At 45.0% G+C, this 18587-nt stretch overlaps 1 long non-coding RNA gene across 1 annotated transcript in view; it reads right to left on the bottom strand.

Moving 5' to 3' along the window:
* The window catches only part of LOC141279633 (uncharacterized), a 93347-nt gene that overhangs the window by 31956 nt on the left and 42804 nt on the right, over positions 1 to 18587 (bottom strand). The gene's annotated exons all lie outside the window — the stretch shown is intronic.

Here is an 18587-nt window from a genome sequence, read left to right on the forward strand (position 1 = left end):
AACTAACTGGCATCTCTAATTTCTGAAGTTTTATAGAGCATGGATTCTTTTGTTTCGTAGAAGAACTTAAAAAATGTATCTGTCTACTCTGCCTTTGGCCAAAGGGAAATAAAAGTACTAGTGATTCTAAACTTGAAGGTTTTCTTTTTTGTCAGATGATATCCTGTCCTCTCCCCTCACAAGTGTCTTAGCTTGACCCCAACCTCCTCTCTCTCCCCCACCGTCTCCACCCCTTCTCCTCTTCTACATCTCCCTCCCTCCGCCTGATCCCCCACTGTAGCTTCTATAATCATCTCCACTGCAGTCACGTTGTTCCACACACACACATGCTAGTAGTCTCCCAGGCTGTAGTTGTTTTTCTACCCAGGTTGCCATTCCCTTTGCTTCTCTGAAGCTCAAATGTCACGTTCCCAGCTGTTAGGAATTATCCCACATCTGGACCCCATAGCATTTCTTTGTGCCTCACAGGACTTTCAAACCTGTAATTTTGTGATGTGTGTCTCTGTTTTGAATGTCTCCTTAAACTGTAAACTGCTTGAAAGCAAGGATTTTGCCTTATTTAGCTTTATACCCCACAACGTCTGACAAGACAAAGAGCAGGTGTTTAACTGTTGAATAAATGAATAATGATAGCTAGAAAGACGAGCAAAAAAGTTCTTGACAGAGGAAAAGAATTCTCAGAGATATGAATGCCGAGTGAGTGGAGTGAGGGGATGACGATGTACATTTAGAACAGGGCTCCCCAGATGTTTTCTGTAAAGGGCCAGATAGTAAATATTTTAGGCCTTGTGGTCCATGCAGTCTGTCTCAACTATTCAACTCTGCTGTTGTACTAGGAAAGCAGCCGCAGGCGATATGTCAATGAATGGGTGTGTTTTGTTCCAATGAACTTTATTTATGGACACTGAATTTTGAACTTCATATAATTTTCAAGCGTCACAAAACACTATCCTATAAAATTTTTTTCCAGCCATTTAAACCTTTAAAGGCTATCGTCAGCCTGCAGGCGGTATAAAAATGGGGTGGGTGGATTTGGCTCTCAGGCCACAGTTTGCCGACCTCGATTTAGAAAAATGATTAAAATATTACAATTAAAGAAGATTCACATCAAGGTCAAAAGGACAATGATTGAGTAAATTATAGTACAATCACTTATGAAATTCTTTGCAGCCAATTAAAGTAATAAAAACTATGTAGCAACATGGAAAATGCTATGATAAACTGCAAGTTGAATAAAGCAGCCTCGAAAATTATGTTTGATTATAACTATGTTGAATGAATCTTGAATAAACTATCTGCAAATTATGTATGCACAAGGACTGAAAGGGAAAATGAAGGCTGTTTGATTTGTATGAAGTTGGGACTATGGATAATTTGTTTTTCCCTAAATGTGAGTATCAAGCTTCCTTCCAATTCTCACGTTCTATGATGCCATTACCATGGACATTCAGCTCAAATTAGTTCATTAAACGATCTCTCTTTGCAGACATAAAAGGAAGAGGACATAATTTAGAGTGGTCCGAGGTCAGGAGAATTTTAGACAGCGTTCCAGTTAATCACTGCTTCATTACAAACAGCCCCACACTTAGTGGCCTAAAACAACCACCGTTTTATATTGTGCTCACAGATCCCGTGGGTCAGAAACTCAATCAGGACACAGTAGCAATGACACATCTCTACCGTCCAATGTCTGTGGCCTCAGTTGGGAAGACCAGAGTAGCTGCAGGTGACTCGAATGTCTGGGGACTGGAAGATCCCTCTTCTGAGGTGGCTTCTTTACCTCCCACCTGGACCATGGGGAGGGACGACTCCAAGGATGCTATATTAGTTTCCTGAGGCTGCCATTTAAAAGTTCCACAAATAGGGTGGCTTCAACAATAGAAATGTATTGACTCACAGTCCTGGAGGGTGTTGGCAGGGCTGGTTCCTTCTGAGGTTGTGAGGCAGAATCTGTTTCACGTCTCTCTCCTCATTTCGGGTGGTTCCCTGGCCATCTGTGGCATTCCTTGGACTGAAGGCGCATCACACTGATCTCTGTTCTCATATTCACATGGTGTTCTCCACACACCTGTCTATCTCTGTGTCCAAATTCCTACTGTTTATATGAACAGGGGACACATTGTATTAGGCTCCACCCTACTGACTTTGTCTTAACTGGATTACCCACAAAGACCCTCTTTCCAAATAAGGTCACACTCACCAGTACCGGGGGTTAAGACTTCAGCATCCCTTGATGGATACAATTCAACCCATAATAGCTGAGCTCACCTGTTCATAGCGCCTACACATGGCCTGACCACATGGCCTGGAGCTGGGTTCTGAGAGGGAGCATCCCCAAACTGACCATCCTAGGTGAACTAGGTAGACGCCGCATGGCCTTTCATGAACTAACTTTGGAAACCATACTTTATTGGCGGAAGCAGTCAAAGATTTCCCAGATTCAATAGGAGGGACAGAGACCTCACCTCCAGGTGACAGGAACAGCAAGGAATTTGCAGCCATTTTTAAAACCCACTACAAGGAGGGGTTTTTAACCCAGGATTTATGGACCCATTGGGAATCCACAGATGGCTTCCAAAGGGTCTAAGAAACCCCAGAAGCTATGCAACGTATTGCATGAGCTCAAGTTCTTTTTTTCTGAGGCATGGGTCCACAGAGCTCATTCTGTGTTCGAGAGGGTGTATGACCTACAAAACGATCAGAAAGTACTGGAATATTGAATCCATCGGCTGCTTCTAAACAGAAAAGGACACTCCTCCCTTTCTCCAACTCAGCAAAAATGTTTTCTGTCTCTGGTTTGACAGCAGAGCCAGCCTTTCTCCTTCCCTGAGGCAGCTTCTGCCATCTGCCAAATGGCATTGTTCTGCGACCCTGGTGTCCTTGAAGCAGCTCAGCAGCCGTAGAGGGAGGTCCCAGTGATCCCAGAATGCTCTGGCTCCTTGGTGCACAGGGATGGACTGAGAAGCAGCCTGTTTCCCCACCTCCTGACCTGGGAGGCTCTGTGACACTCTCCACTCCAGCATGAGAGACCCAGTGAAGGGGTGGGCTCCTGCCACAGCACTGGCCCTTCCGGTTGTCCTTCTGACCTCGTTCATGCCTCTGTGCTATTTGTGTACCTGCCTGTCTCCTCCACTAGCTAACAAACTCCTCATTTCTCTTTATATTAGAAAATATTTAATACCCTGTTTTGCATATGATAATGCTCAAAACGGTTGGTGGTTTCTGAGCTGCAGAAAAAGCTGAGCTGCAGAAAGTTAGACCAGGTCCCCAAGGACTCTGGAACACGGTGCCTCACGGGCTCCCCATGCTTAGGAAAGTCTCGTTTGGGACACGATATCAGCTGCAAACAGGAGCCACAGGGTGAGGTAAGGAGACTGGAGGGGGGGTGTGGGGAGTGAAATGTAGAGCTGATCTGGGTCTTAATCATAATTCTGTCACTGACAATCTGTGGGGCCCTGGCACGGCATTTCTATGGGGCATAGTGGAACCACAGTGTCACTCTTGCCTCTCCTGTGTAACAACTGTGAGAGAGGCAGCTGGTGTACTGGGTAAATGTTTGGTCCCTAAAGCCGGACTACCTGGGTTTGTGTCCTAGCTCCTCCTCTGTTGCCTGTGACCTTGGGTGTTCATGAAATAGGCCTCCACTGCCTTGTCTGTAAAACACCCCTTCCTGAGCTCACCAGCCCCCATGGAGCGCCCTCCGTGAGACAGGCACTGTTCTAAGTGCTTCACACGTATTCACTCCTTTCCTCCTCGGAAGAGCCCTACTGACCAGGTAGTGTTATTACCCATTTACCAATGGTGCAACTGAAGCACAGAGAGGGGTTAACACGCCCACAGTCACATGCTGCCAGGGCGCACGACTAGCACTTGAACCAGCCAGTCGGGCTCCCTGGGCCTGTTTGTGCAACCAATGTGTCAACACACAGCTTCCTGTCCTGATGAGCCTAAGGTGCTTAGCACGTAAATGCTCAAGAAATGTTAGCTGTTAGTAACAATCATTCCTAGTTTCAGTCTCATCTTTAAGTTGGGGCTGATGCCACCTAATTCATGGGAGGACAGGACACAGATAAAGCACTAAGCTGTGCACCTGGGGCTGAGATGCCTGGTTTTTTGTCTTTGATGTCAGCTGCATGGCAAGTGGATGGGCCCCGGGCCCCAGTGACACAGACTTGGGGACCTTCTAGCTTGCATAGTGCTTTGCTCATGGCAGATGCTCAAAAATATGGTTTACTCAATTCTCCAGAACTAGAGAACTCCCACCAGTCCTGGAGAGGCTATTTTAGAAGGACTGAGAGGAAGGATACTAAGTGCTTGGACAGAAATAACAATTGATTCCACCCCTGATTTCAGTCCTAGCTCCAGAAAGAAACTCGCTCCTCATGCAATATATAAGCCTCCCAGCAACCTACTTCATGCTGGTTTCGTTGAGCCCATGCATGGATCTTGCTACCTTTGCTCGTGCATGACGGCTGCTGCCCTGTTCTCACTCTGCCTGTGCAGATCAGTAGTGTCTGTCCCAGGCTTCTGGCTGCCACAGGCTGGGGACCTCGTCTATTTGCTCACTGTCAGCGGTGCAATGCCAAGTAGCAGGCTCAAAAACGTCACTTGGCTGATTCAATAGCTGTTGAGTCTGTTGGAGGTAAAGTCTAGTCCTGGTTATTTACCATCTTGATTTCTTCTCTCTCTGCCCCTGTCTGGGGTGGGGCAGCAATTCTGGGTAACTGTGCTTGCTCTGCAGACCAGCCTTTTCTCTCATGTGGACTGTCCCAAAGTCTACATGGGGGAGTAGGGAGGGAGAGGCATGGCTGAGAGCATTCACAGGCCCATTGGTCACTACCACGGCCGCAAAGGCCAACTTGGATTTCTGCAGGAGAAAGCTTACATTTTGATCTCCATCTATCTGATGGTTCTGAATTGGGGTACTGAAGAGAGGAGAATAAATAATCCACTTAAAAGCCCTATCAATCAGAATGCATGGGAAACAGGCCTGTGGTCTGGCTGGAGAGAGAAAGCCTTCTTGGTAGACAGGAGATGGTCTCTCCAGGCCCCTGCCTGAGGAAAAGGAAGGAGTAAATTGATAAGTTGGGGTCTCTGGCACAAGACCACCTGGGTTCTGGTCTGAGCTCTCACCCTTCCCGGCTGTGCTACTGTGGGCAGATTAGTTTTTCTCCCTTCTCAGCTCTCCCGTCTGTAAAACAGGACAGATCAGAGCCCCCTCCCTCATAGGTGTGAGGCTTAAACAAATTAATTCATATAGAGCACTTTGGGCAGAGGAGACACTGAGTCTCCTAGAAAGCCCCCAATAGATGTGAGCTATTATTCTCTAGAAAAACAGTCCAGAGAAATGGAGAAAAAGAAGTCACTATCAGACGCAGATACAGAGTGTCTTCGTCTAGATGAGCTTGGGTAAAACGCAGCAGCATTTAAACGTCTGGGCTGGCACACTGCTAAGATGGCCAGTAACAACTCAAGGCCTGAGAAGGGTGAGGAAGAAGGGGATCACAGGGCTCTGCAGGAGGGAGCCTGAGAGAGAGGATTCAAGATATCGTTCCAGCCATTAAGGGAAGCAGCTCAGCTTCAGCGTTTGGCATTCCTTAGCTTCTGTGCCTGCGCTCACCTCCTCCTGGAGCGGCATCCAACCCAAGGCTCAAGAAACAACATTAAGAAGCCAGAGACAGTGATCCTACCCAGGAGATTGATGAACACGATCTCCCGAGTGGAGGGCAACGTGAATACATCTCAGGACCCACCCTCCCCCTTGGGCGTGCTGTGGTCCACATGTCTGTGTGCTTCCTGTCATGGCGCTGGTGTGGTACTGTTTTGATGTATGTAAAAGTAAGACTACCTTGAATGAAGTTGCTGTTTTCTTCTGAAGTCTGTTTGCAGCCTGTTTAATCCTCCAGGGACATTCTGAATCTGATTCCAAGAATAACTTTGGAAAGTTAATAAAAAATTTTCTGAAAAACACTGGCAAAGAGGAACTTCCACAGTAGCAGACAACTGTATGGGGCTGGCAGAATCCTGGCTCTCAGTGAAATCTTGCAGCGTGGGGCAAAGATTCCAGAGGAAAAGAATTCTGGGAGGAGAGTGTTTTACAGAGGAAGCACTAAGTAAATCCTCACTCATGCAGTGCAAGTTTTGACATGGAAGTCCGTGTTTATAGGGGATCGGGGCCAAAAGGAAGGCCCTGTAGGTTTCCACTAGGCTGCAAGAAAGTGGATATTAAATGAGAAGGGAGGTGTAGGGGAGAGAAAAGAGACCATGTGGAATGAAAACAAACAAACAAAAAAAGAGTAAGTAGAGAAGGATGAAAGAGAGGGAGTGCTAGAGCACGAGAAAATAGAGGGTGTGGGAAGAAGGAATATTTGATCCTCCACCTTCCTCAAACTTTTTTTTATCACAGTATATGCATCTCTAAGAGGCAACTTTATCTTGAGAGACTGATTTCAAACAGCAAGGATGCTCATATTGCTAACATTGCTAATTGACTAATGCTAATTGACTTATATTGTTCAACACTGTGCTTCCCTTGCTAAGTTACTGCTTAAGACCAGGCAGAAAGAAGCCTGGCTAATTACCACATGAGGATGGAATTGTGTGCCTGGAGGAAGAGCAACATCTTTGCCATAGAAACGATAATATTTCTTCTGTGCTGGCACTGTGCAAGGTTCTGGGGACGCATGTGGCTGTGGGTGAGACCCAGTACCTGCCTTCATGGCAATTACCAGCTAGAGCAGATGACACACGTTAAATGAGCCACTGAGGTTTTTAAAGAGAAAGGTGTCATGTTCATATTTATATTTTACTAAGAGTTCTCTGGCTATGTTGTGGAGAATGCATTAGAAAATGGCAGAGTTGGAGGCAGAGAGACTGGTTAGGGGGTTAGAAGGCTGTTAATAGTAGGTCAGTTGAGAGATGATGGATGCCTGGGAGAGAGAGTAGTAAATGGGGTTAAAAGACATTTGGGGTAGAACTGGCATGAATTGGATATGGATCAGAGGAGAATGGGGTAGGGGCATTACTCACAGTTTCAGACTTGACCAACTGGGTAGAGGGAGTGAAATTTACAGAAATACAGGGCCTTAGGAGAGAAGCAGTCTGTTGGGAAACGATGAGCTCTTTGTTGTGAGGGATACAGTAGATTGAATCACTTGACCTCTATTCTACACTTCTTCTGGTGGCCCACCCTGTACTCCAGAATCTAGACAGCCCAAAGCTACATGGTTTAGGTCCATCAATCGGCTACACTCACATGAATCTTGAATTCAGAGCAGAGGCGACAGAGTCCAAAGCATCCATCTGGCTGAGTCAAATCTAGCAGCTGTAAGAGCCTCTGAATCAAGTGATTTTGACCACAGCTGCCTGCCAGATGCATCAGAGCTAAGCTTGCATTTGGGACAACAGGCTTCTAACTCCTCAGCTTCTTGCTGTGGCAAAGATAGCACTTCCCCTAGAGGGTTAAATCTGCAGCACTATTCTGGGTGTCATTCCTGGACACCTCGCCTGGAACCTTCTCTAGTCTTTCCAACAATGCTTAAGCATGCAATTCCCTGTAGAAGCCCTTAAAATATCTAGAATGTTTCTGCTTAAAATATCTAGAATGTTCCTGCTATCAGCAACTAAAACTTAACAGATATACTAGAAGCAGTGAGCTTGTAGAACCTGCAAGATATGCAGATATTAATACATGGATGACACTCAGATACATGGGTCTGCAGTTTAGGAGAGAGGACTGGACTGGTAATTTGTGAGTTGTTGGCATACAGATTGTAATGGGTGAGATCACCTGGAGAGATATTGCCAAGAAAGAATTTGAAAGGTGAGAAGAAAGGAGGGCCTAGGACAGAAACTTTGGAAATACCAGTTTTTGAGAGATGGTTAGAAATGTTAGTTGGTCATTGGAGGAAGAGGGCTAAAAGGTAAGAAGAAAACCTACCTTAATATCACAGAAGGCAGAGGTAGAAAGTGGGTCCATAAGAATGGATCAACGTGGCAGATGCTGGAGGAGGTCAGGCAAGGTGAGGGCTGGACATGTCTATTGAATCTGGTCTTTGGTAACCTTGGCAAGAGTTTGATTATAGTGTTGGGAATAGGGTTCAAATTAAAAGGACTTCGGGTTGAGGGAGAGAGAAGGAAATTGATACTGTGGGAGTAGGCAGTCTTTTTAAAGAAGGTTGACCATCTCTAGAGGTGATGTAGGATCAAGACCAAGGGAGGGAGGTTTCTTTGGTTTGTTTTAATGCTTAGTCAAGCTAATTCATCCCTCCCCCCAACCCCGTGAAGCATCAGTGAGATAGTACGTAAAATTGTGATACGTATTTCATCTAAATAATGAATCTTTCATGTTGGAGAAAGAGGCACATGTTTGGTGGTGATGAGATGAAGTCAGGAGAGAGTTGTCTTGGGGGAGATAAAGGAGAGGAGACATTATGTATTTTAATAGCTGTGAAAACATAGGAGGGGGTGTGATCCTGATGCTGGGATAGTTTTAGGCAGGGGAAGGGGTGTAGATGAGGAGATGGCTTTAGATAGAGGAAGGATGGGGCAAAGGGAGCAGGTGCATCAGGAATTAGACGTTGTGAGCAGGAAATCCAGGACATGCAGTCTGATGGTATTTATTCTCTTTGTACAATAATAGACAAAGTTCTCTTTTTGGGGGTTTGTGGAGTGCTGAGGATTGGAGATTTCAGGAGAGTGAATAACGTCTTAATGGTCATCCTGTAGAATGAAAGAGCAAAAGCTCACTAACTTCCCATCACTGTCAGGAGCCTGCTTGGGTTTAACAATGAGGAACTGATGGAGGGATCAATCCATCCTAGAGAGATTGGTTCCAAATACAGTCATTCTGTCCATGATACAGACAGAATAAGGGGGAGGCAAGGGGACAGTCACCCAGCAGACACAGTCAGACACTCTGCTAAATGGGTTGTTGGGGAGGGGAGCAAGAATGTGGGTGGATCATGGCTAGAGCAGGATAGATTTCGCCAGAGAGAAATCTCACCCTCGAGTCATATCTTCTTTGCCAGGAAGAGGAAGCAGCTTGCTTTCTTGGTGAACAAAGGCTTAGCTTGCGTGAACGTCTCTGGAGAGAAATGTTTTTGTACATCAGGCTGGTAATTAAAGGCTCCTAACAAACCAAGTCTCATTACTCAGCTTAAGGAGCTGCCTAGATTGCGTCTGGCACGGTGTCAAGTGTCTGCTCGGCACAAAGCTGAGCTGGAGGTGGCCCCTACCCGGGGAAAGGGCCCAGGCTGGGGGCTCACTGAGACCTGCCTGTCCTGCCTGCCTGCCATCTCCCCATCTGCACCCCTTCCCTTGCACCAGGCTGCACTGATGGGAAACAAGCAGGTCCTCACACTGCTCAGGCTTCATTGTTCTCTTTTCCAGGTATTTAAACAAGCTGTAAAGAACAGGGCCATGTCAGCTGCCTGATTCAGTAAACATTACAATGATTAATTGCTGGGATCTCAGTTGCTGTAGGGAACCCCATGCAGGTTAAGTTCTCTCAGCCTCGAGGAAGGCTGCTGCCAGCCGTTCTTCACTAGCCAGCAGGAAAGTCTGTTAGAATCAAAGTTCAGATAAGGTAACACCATTAGTTCCTTCTCCACAAAATAGAGCTGTGTGGTTTGCACTTCACAAATATTTGTGTAATTAATCACTTTCACTGGGGCATGGGGATAATACCTTAGTTTTGTAAAATGCTTTCAGGTTTGCAAAGTACTTTCCCTCCTATCATCTAAGCCCCTCTTTGCTGTCAGGTGTTATTTCTTATCCAGATTAGTATTAATATTAAAAGCAATCACTACCACCACCACAATAGCCGCTGACTTTTATCAACAGCTTTCTACGTACGGGGCACTGTTTCACGTGCATTACAAGTAGCGTGATCAGTGGCAATTAGGGAAGCCAAAAGAAGGAAAAAGATTATGGGTTTGCTGTGCACAGATGACATTTTGCATGTTAGCCAGGGGGACCCGACAGTGGCATGCATTTTTGTACAGTTCCTTGCTAGGAAAGAGCTTGCTTCCTGCAACTAATTTCAGTATTTCTCATCATTCTTTCCATGGCTCTCAAGATGTTCCACGATGTAGGTCCTTCTCTGTATTATTCTGAACAATCCTACTCACTCTAATGAATAAGAACAGCTAACACGGGACACGTCTCTGTACCAGGCTCTGCTGTGAGCAGTTTCTAGGCATCCTCTCATTTAATCCTCACAAGTATCCCATGAGGTGGGTAGAACGATTATCCCTGTTTTCAGATTAGAAAACTGAGGCATAGAGAGGTTAAGTGACATGCCCAAGGTCACTCAGCAAGTAAGTGGCAGGCTGGGAACCTGATCCAGGTGGTCTGGCTCCAGCGCCCACACTCCCGGTCACCATGCTGGGCTGCGTGCCTGATGGACCAGGGCATTCCTTTCAGTCAAGCTTGGCCCCAACTTGAGGAACATGGGTTGGTGAGCCAAGATGAAACCTATTTGCTCTAGAGAGAGGTCAGGTGACCCCCTGAGGAAGCTACTTCTCAGTCTTCAATGTCCAAGTTCATTGCTGTTTTCACTGTACCACGTTGTCACTCCAGGTCTCAGCATCTGAAACCGGAATACCAAAACGTGTTGCAAGAGGCACGGGTCAGCTGCTTTTTTGAAAAATCAGGCTTTTGGGGGTTGGATGGTCACCAATTAAAACTCATTTTTTTTCACTTTCCTCCAAAGAAATGATTGTTTCTCTTATCCAGAAGGGAAGAAACCACCAGAAGCAATAATTTGCCTGGCCCTCCTGCCCTACCCATTGGCCAGCTGTTCTGTGGACAAGAAATGTCCTGACTGCTGGGGCCAGAGCCCTGTTTCCCATGCTCTGCTTTCTGGGTGCTGACTGCCTGCCCTTTGGCTGCCCCACAGCCCCACCTGCTTGGGCTTCCCAGGGGAGCTGGTTTGGGGTGTGGGTGGACCGGGAAGTGAGGTCAGGCACCTGATCCTGGTCCTTCACCTGGGTGCCCTCCTTACGCCGGTATCTTTCAGCAGGAAGGGCAGGGCCCCTTTCATTCTAGACAATGGAATGAAACACACTATCACATGTGTAGTACACAGACAACTGGGTGAATGTTTTCCCTTCGCCAGCAGAGCATGAGACAGTTCTTACACTGCAGAAAGGGTGCTCAGCCTGAGGCCTCCTGGTTTGCTCCCATGAAAATGGAATTAGTGGTTTGTAAAAGCAGAACATTCCCGAAATCATCCCTGAAAGAGCATCATTCACCATCTTACGGGCTACATATTTCATTTGCCCACTTGACTGTCTCTGTAGCTTTATTTGTTCTGAGTTGTTTTTTTAATTCAAGTCACAGCTTATCACCAGTTTTAAAATGTGCCTAGAAGTGGAAAGGGGCTTTTCCTTATAAGAGACCGCCAGCATTGCCAAGGGTGACCTCCACTGTTCCTGCAAACAGAACTGAAACAGCCGGCCACACCCACTTCTGAGCACGTTTGAAGGGCTTAGTAAGTTGGGCCATAGGAACCCCTTGGTGCCACACTCCACAAATGCTGAGCATTTTCAGATGATCATACATGATGTGGTTGCTAAAGACACAGCTTCTGTGAGACCTGAAACGTCACAATTGTTTAAACAGTCCTGAGAAAATGACCCTGAAGTCACAGGTACGGAGAGGAAGTCCATTTCCTCTCCACTTGCAAACCTCCCAGTATGTACACACACACACACGCGTGCACGTGCATGCATGCACGCATGCACGCACACACACACACACACACACACACACACACCACTAATATATCCTGAGGCTATCGAGGCTCCAGAAAGCACCAAAACACCACACTGTGCACAACTTCATTTAATCTAAAACCCTCCAGTTCTCAACCCTGGCTGCACATTACAATCCCGGGGGGATTTTGAAATCCTGATGCCCAGGGCCCACTCCCAGAAGTTCTGACTTAATTGTTCTGGGGTGGGGCAGGGTGGCCAACTGCGCCTGTTTGTCCGGGACTGAGATGTTCCCAGGATGCAGGACGTTGCTAAAATGAAGAACATCCTGAGAATCTGGGACTAGTTGGTCACCATGCGTGGAGATAGGTTCTCTTTGTAAGTGTTCCTAGTGATTCTAATGTGCAGTCAGTGTTGAGAACAACTAGTCTAAACTTACACGCTGAGGACAGGTAACAAGATTTGAGAAAATACTATTCTTTTGTAGAGGATTCTTTTAAAATGACAACAACGATAATAATAATAATATGAGGCCCTTTGTAAATGAGACTTTCTGTCCAAATGGCACCCTTCCCACTCGGTGAGGGTCCCAGGAGAGTCACCACACCCAGGGAGCAGCTTGCCTATTTTCTATTCTCATTGGACTGAAATCCAAACACTGAGCCCCTCTGTTGAAGTGGGGAGGGACCACGGAGTCGATTATTTTACAATTGAAGAAGACCCAGTGCATTCCACGCTGGGTCCCATGAGCTGATGCCGTCTGGCAGAAACACCCAGCAGCTCAGACACTCTTCCTTCACTTTCCAGTTGGCTTTCAAATGACTTGCTTACATCCAACAAGCCTTGTAATAATCACTTGTTTATATCCATCCAACTTTCTCCTGAGTTGCTGAGCTGAGAGTGAGAGAAGAGCATGTGTTTCTGGGAAATTTCTAGATGTGCAGTGATTCTCAACCCTGGTATTGTATTCAATCACCTGGGAGGCTGTTCAAAACCTAGAGCCCATCCCCAGGCCAATTAAGTCAGAATCTCAGGGGCTTGGGAACCAGGCAGTACTTGCTGAAAGCTCCCCAAGTGATTGTAATGTAAAGCCAGGGGTGAGAATCACTGCTTTGGAGCCTGGTTCTCAAAGTGTGGGACCTGAACCAGCTGCTGTCAGCATCACCTGGGAAATTATAAGAAATGCAAATTCTCAGGTCCCACCCTGGACCTACTGAATCAGAAACTGTGGGGATGGGCCCCAGCAGTCAGTTTTAACAAGACTTCTAGGTGATTCTCCTGCACGATAAAGTTTGAGAACCAGTTTAGATGGCAAGATAGTATTTTTGCAAAATCTGCTGCGATACTTAAACTGTTAACTGTTGCCTCTAATTTCCTTGTCTGCAGCAAAACCCAATTTGCTCTTCCTGATGATTCTCACTAATAAAGTGATAAATCTTGGCTCATCTAGGATGAAGAAACACAAAAGATACACCGGAGGCCCTGCTGCTATTTCTGGTCTGGGAACCAACAAAGCAAAAATAATCTTATGAAGCAATGGCGACAAATTATTTGGTCTCCTATAATTAAGGCATCTTTTTTAGTATTGTTTTATAAAGTTTCTAGTCTTTACTTATTGTTTCTTTATCTATCAAGCTTGGAGCAGCCAGAAAAAATTATGCCCCAAACAGTTTTAGAGAGATACTTGGTTGGAGTTCCCTAGAGAAATCTATGATATTATAGGAAGGGGTGACTATGATGCAGAATTGAGGGTAGAGAGCCTAAATTCGCTCTAAGAGAGAAGGGTTGAGGCAGGCACCGCAGGAGGGAGAAGAGGGTGGTCATCAGTAAGCTGAGTCAAGAGACGCAAAAGCTGAGATGACTTGTTCTCCAGTCTGGAGAGTTACTGAAATTTTAGGATCTGAGATCTGCCCCAAGAGTTACTGAGGGGCACAAATGAGTGATTTTGCATTGGGGAATTTCAGACCTCCTATTCCTTACTCACCCCCTCTAATTTACAGAACTAAATAACAGAAAAAGCATTTATAAGTTCATACAGTTTGGGTAGCCAGAATGTTTTTTTTTTTCAGTAAAAATCAAAGAATATTAGGTCACCAATTGACACTTATCCAGACAAGTATATCTATTATGTAGTTTAATCCTCATAACAACACTCAGGTGAGTATCACTGGCCCATTTTTCCAAATTAGGAAACTGAGAGTCAGAGATACGAGGCAAGTAACTTAGTCATTAAATGACAGAGCTAAGATTCTAATCCAGGTCCCTCCAACTCTAAGACCTTTGTTTGCTTCCTTGGTCCAGAAAGGTATTAATTGGAGCCGAGGGCTGTGCAGCCAGCTGACAGGTCTACATCCAACTACAAACAAAAAGATGAGCCCAGAACTTCATTCCTACAGGTGGACATTATTGAGGGCAATTCTCTACAGTGTTTCTATACATCTTGTAACATTTTCTATCCCAGAAAGATGTGGTTTAGCAAAGATAGAGGTCTCTCCAGGGCATAAGGCAGATTGTTTCCTGACTAGCATAAAAAAAGATCCTATCTCCTTCAACAGTAAAGGCTGGGCAAGTTTGGGGTTATAAGATTAGGGGTTTCAACAACTCAATAACAAAAAAACCACCCAATCAAAAAATGGGCATAGGACCTAAATAGACATTTCTCCAAAGAAGACATACAGATGGCCCACAGGCACATGAAAAGATGCTCAACATTGCCAATTTAGAGAAATGCAAATCAAAACTACAATGAGGTATCACCTCACACCGGTCAGAATGGCCATCATTAAAAAGCCTACAAATAATAAATGCTGGAGCGGGTGTGGCGAAAAGGGAACCCTCCTACACTGTTAGTGGGAATCTAAATTGGTGCGGCCACTATGGAAAACAGTATGGAGGTTCCTTAAAAAACTAAAAATAGAACTACCATATGACCTAGCAATCCCACTCCTGGGCATATATCTGGAGAAAACTCTAATTCGAAAAGATACATGCATCCCAGTGTTCACAGCAGCACTATTTACAATAGCCAAGACATGGAAGCAACATAAATGTCCATTGACAGATGAATGAATAAAGATGTCGTGTATATATATATAATAGAATATTGTATATATATACAATATATATAATATCAGCCATAAAAAAGAATGAAATAATGCCATTTGCAGCAACATGGATGGACCTAGAGATTATCATCCTAGTGAAATAAGTCATACAGAGACAAGTATCATATGAGATCAGTTATATGTGGAATCTAAAATATGATACAAATGAACTTATTTATGAAACAGAAACAGACTCACAGACATGGAAAACAAACCTATGGTTATCAAAGGGAAAAGGCAGGGGAGGGATAAATTAGGAGTTTGGGATTAGCACATATAAACTACTATATATAGAATATACAAAAAGGTCCTACTATATAACCCAGGGAAGTATATTTAATATATTGTAATAAACCATAATGGAAAAGAATATATATGTATAACTGAATCTCTTTGCTGTACCCTAGAAAATAACTTAACATTGTAAATCAACTATACTTCAGTTAAAAAAAAAAGATTGGGGGTACAGCTCAAGGTTCCTCAGTTGTGACAGGCCCACTGGGTGCACAGCATCTGTTCACCTGGGCCTGCCTCTGAATTGCCCCCATGGGACTTAGAAGCCAAGGAGAACCAGTATTGTCATGACTAATAAAGTTTTTTGCGTCTGGCCCAGGAGTCTTGTATCTTCTTCCAGCATCTACGAAACCATGGCAGGCTAACCTAGCTTGCAAGCAGGGGAAAGTTTCAGAGCCTTGGCAGTTCCTGACATTGACTCCTACACCTGAGTATTACACATACCAGCACACTGTGCTCCTTCCCGCCTCTCAGTGCTGAGTGGATGCAGCCAGCTCCCTGGAGCTCACCTGTTGGAATCTTCTCACCATTCTGCTGCTTCCCCATCCATCCTGCTGTGATTACTGAATCTAAGCAGTGACTAGAATTGACAGGTGGGAATTAGGAAGATAGCCTTGGCAGATGTCAACTTCAAAAAGACCTGAGACTCTCACATGTGCACCAAACCGAAACACCAGTGCCCTGGAACCACAGCTTGAAAGTGACGTTAGTTGTTTAGGCCACTTTTCACTCAATGTGGCAAACGTTTTTGGAAACTCTTGTCATTAACAAGATGGAAGCTCATACTTAAAAAGGAAAGTGAAAGTGACACAATAGTCACCTACCTGTAATTTCTTCTCTTTAATCCCAGCCCTGTCCTCTGAAAACACACAGACTAAGATACTACCCCCATGCCTACAGCCCCCAAGTCTTCTCATTCTGGATTAAATATTTTCTGGTCCATTAACCACTTCTCCTTAAGCATAGTGATCAGACCCTTTACGATTCAAGTCATTCTCCTCTGAATATGCTCCATTTTATCCATCTCTTTGTCTAAGTCCTTACAGAAAAGTTATTTGGTCTCTGAATAGGTGATGCCTGCATACAGTACAGAATTCAAAAGATACGAATATGTTTCCTTCCCACTCAACCCCCAGCCACCCACTTCTCTCCTCCAACCCCTATTATTAGTCTCTTGTTCTTTCTTCTAAAGATATCCTCTACAGAGTCGATATTCATTGAATGGGCTGAACACACAGGGTACAACCAGAAGACAGCTTTACATTTTTTTCATTACTACCTTTAAACACAGTGAGCAGAAGTTTGTTTTCTTACTTCTTGCTAGCCTATCCGCTGAAACTCTTTAGGCATTAAAAGGCCTATTCTAGTACGAGATTGAAGCCTCAATCTTACATTCAACACAATGCTTCTCTCTTCCTTCCAGCTCAGATGGGACCTTCAGACCAGGGACCAGCAGCGGGGTAGTGGGACATGGTTTGTGACTGCGCTGTGCATCGATCTCCTCTCTCTGCTGCTTCTGGTTCCTCTAGGGTAAGGGGTGCAGGGGCGGTTAGGGGGGAAGGGCAGAGTCTTGCTCCAAGAGTGCTGTCCTGATAGGTCTTTGATACCTCTGTGACCACTGGCTATGCATCTATGTAGTCTCAAAGCAGAGTACCTAGTAAACACTCAACAAGTAGTAATGAATTTATGAGTAAATGGATGGATAAGCTCAACAAATTAGTAGGTATGTCCAGATTGACAAAAGATCACAAGAAAGACAAACAAAAAATAAGCATTCTGCTTATAGCTCTGCTTACCACAGCAAGGCCCAGAGAGGAGAAATGATAAACATGTGTGTTCATGTTAAAACTTTGTATCAACAATGGCCTTTTGGAAAATGTACTATGCAGGACTGTATTAACATAATACTAGTGTGGAGGATAGTAGAACTCTGTATTAATATCCCTAGTTCTCAGTTTCAAGTTCTCTCATTTTGCATGTAAATAGTAGATATTTTTAAACCCAAAGCCAGATTTTATGTTTATTCTCACTAAATTTTATCCTTTTAGTTTTCTTTTCTTTTTCTTTTTTCTTTTTTTTTTTTTGCGGTACGCGGGCCTCTCACTGCTGTGGCCTCTCCCACCGTGGAGCACAGGCTCCGGACGCGCAGGCTCAGCGGCCATGGCTCACGGGCCCAGCCGCTCCACGGCATGTGGGATCTTCCCGGACTGGGGCACAAACCCACGTCCCCTGCATCGGCAGGCGGACTCCCAACCACTGCCCCACCAGGGAAGCCCTATCCTTTTAGTTTTGACCTATTGTTTCCCTCTCTTGAAATCTGATACTTACCTATTATCCAATACATAATTGGCCCTCCAAGATTTTTCATCTATAAATATAAGATCACCCATAAGTTTAAGTGAACTACTGAAGATATTGACCAAATTCAAAGCCAATAGAAATCCTCCTCTAGGTTGACATACATTCACTTTGGGCCTCTCACTGTTGTGGCCTCTCCCGCTGCGGAGCACAGGCTCCGGACGCGCAGGCTCAGCAGCCATGGCTCAACGGGCCCAGCCACTCCGCGGCATGTGGGACCTTCCCGGACCGGGGCACGAACCCGTGTTCCCTGCATCAGCAGGCGGACTCTCAACCACTACACCACCAGGGAAGCCCAATAACACTCTTTACCTCCATATCAGTTAAGATTAAGTTCAGCTACATGAAACAGAAAAATAAATAAGTAAATAAGATAATTTAGTTCTTTCTCACTTAAAGTAAACCGAAAATAGACAGTGCAGAGCTGGTAATGGCAACTCTGAAAGATATCAAGGACCAGGGGTTTTCTTTCTTTCATCTCCCTTACACGTGGCTTCTATCTTAAGACCACCTGTGATACTGTGATTTATTAAGAAATATATATTTGGTCACTCAGATGTGACCAAAATATATTCTTCATATATATCTAGTCTTTGTCCACAGTTCTTGACTCACACCTTCTCAGACTCTCTGAATCTCCTAAGTGTTGAGGGTGGCAGAAGTGTCTCTTGGTATGTTAATGAGACGAGTTTTGGACCCTATCTAAGGATGGGAAAGTTCTAATCCTCTAAGCATGTGGAGAACCAACCATGTGATTAGAGGTCTGCCCCCTACCCTCCTGCCCATCAGGGGATGGGAGAGGACATGGAGGTTGAATCGATTGCTGATGGCCAATGAGTTAGTCATTCATGCCTTTGTAATGAAGCTTTTATAAAAACTTAAGAGTAAACAGTTCAGAGAGCTTCTGGGTTGGTGAACACATGGACATTTGGGGAGAGTGGTGGGCCTCGAGAGAACATGGAAGCTCTGTGTCCCTTCCTACATATCTTGCCCTATGCAGCTCATCCCTCTAGCTGTTTCTAAGTTATATCCTTTTGCTATAAACTGGTGATCTGTTAAGTAAAATGTTTAAGTTCTGTGAGCAACTCTAGCAAATTAATTGAACCTGAGGAGG

The sequence above is a fragment of the Tursiops truncatus genome, chromosome 10, assembly GCF_011762595.2.
Source record: "Tursiops truncatus isolate mTurTru1 chromosome 10, mTurTru1.mat.Y, whole genome shotgun sequence".
NCBI lineage: Eukaryota > Metazoa > Chordata > Mammalia > Artiodactyla > Delphinidae > Tursiops > Tursiops truncatus.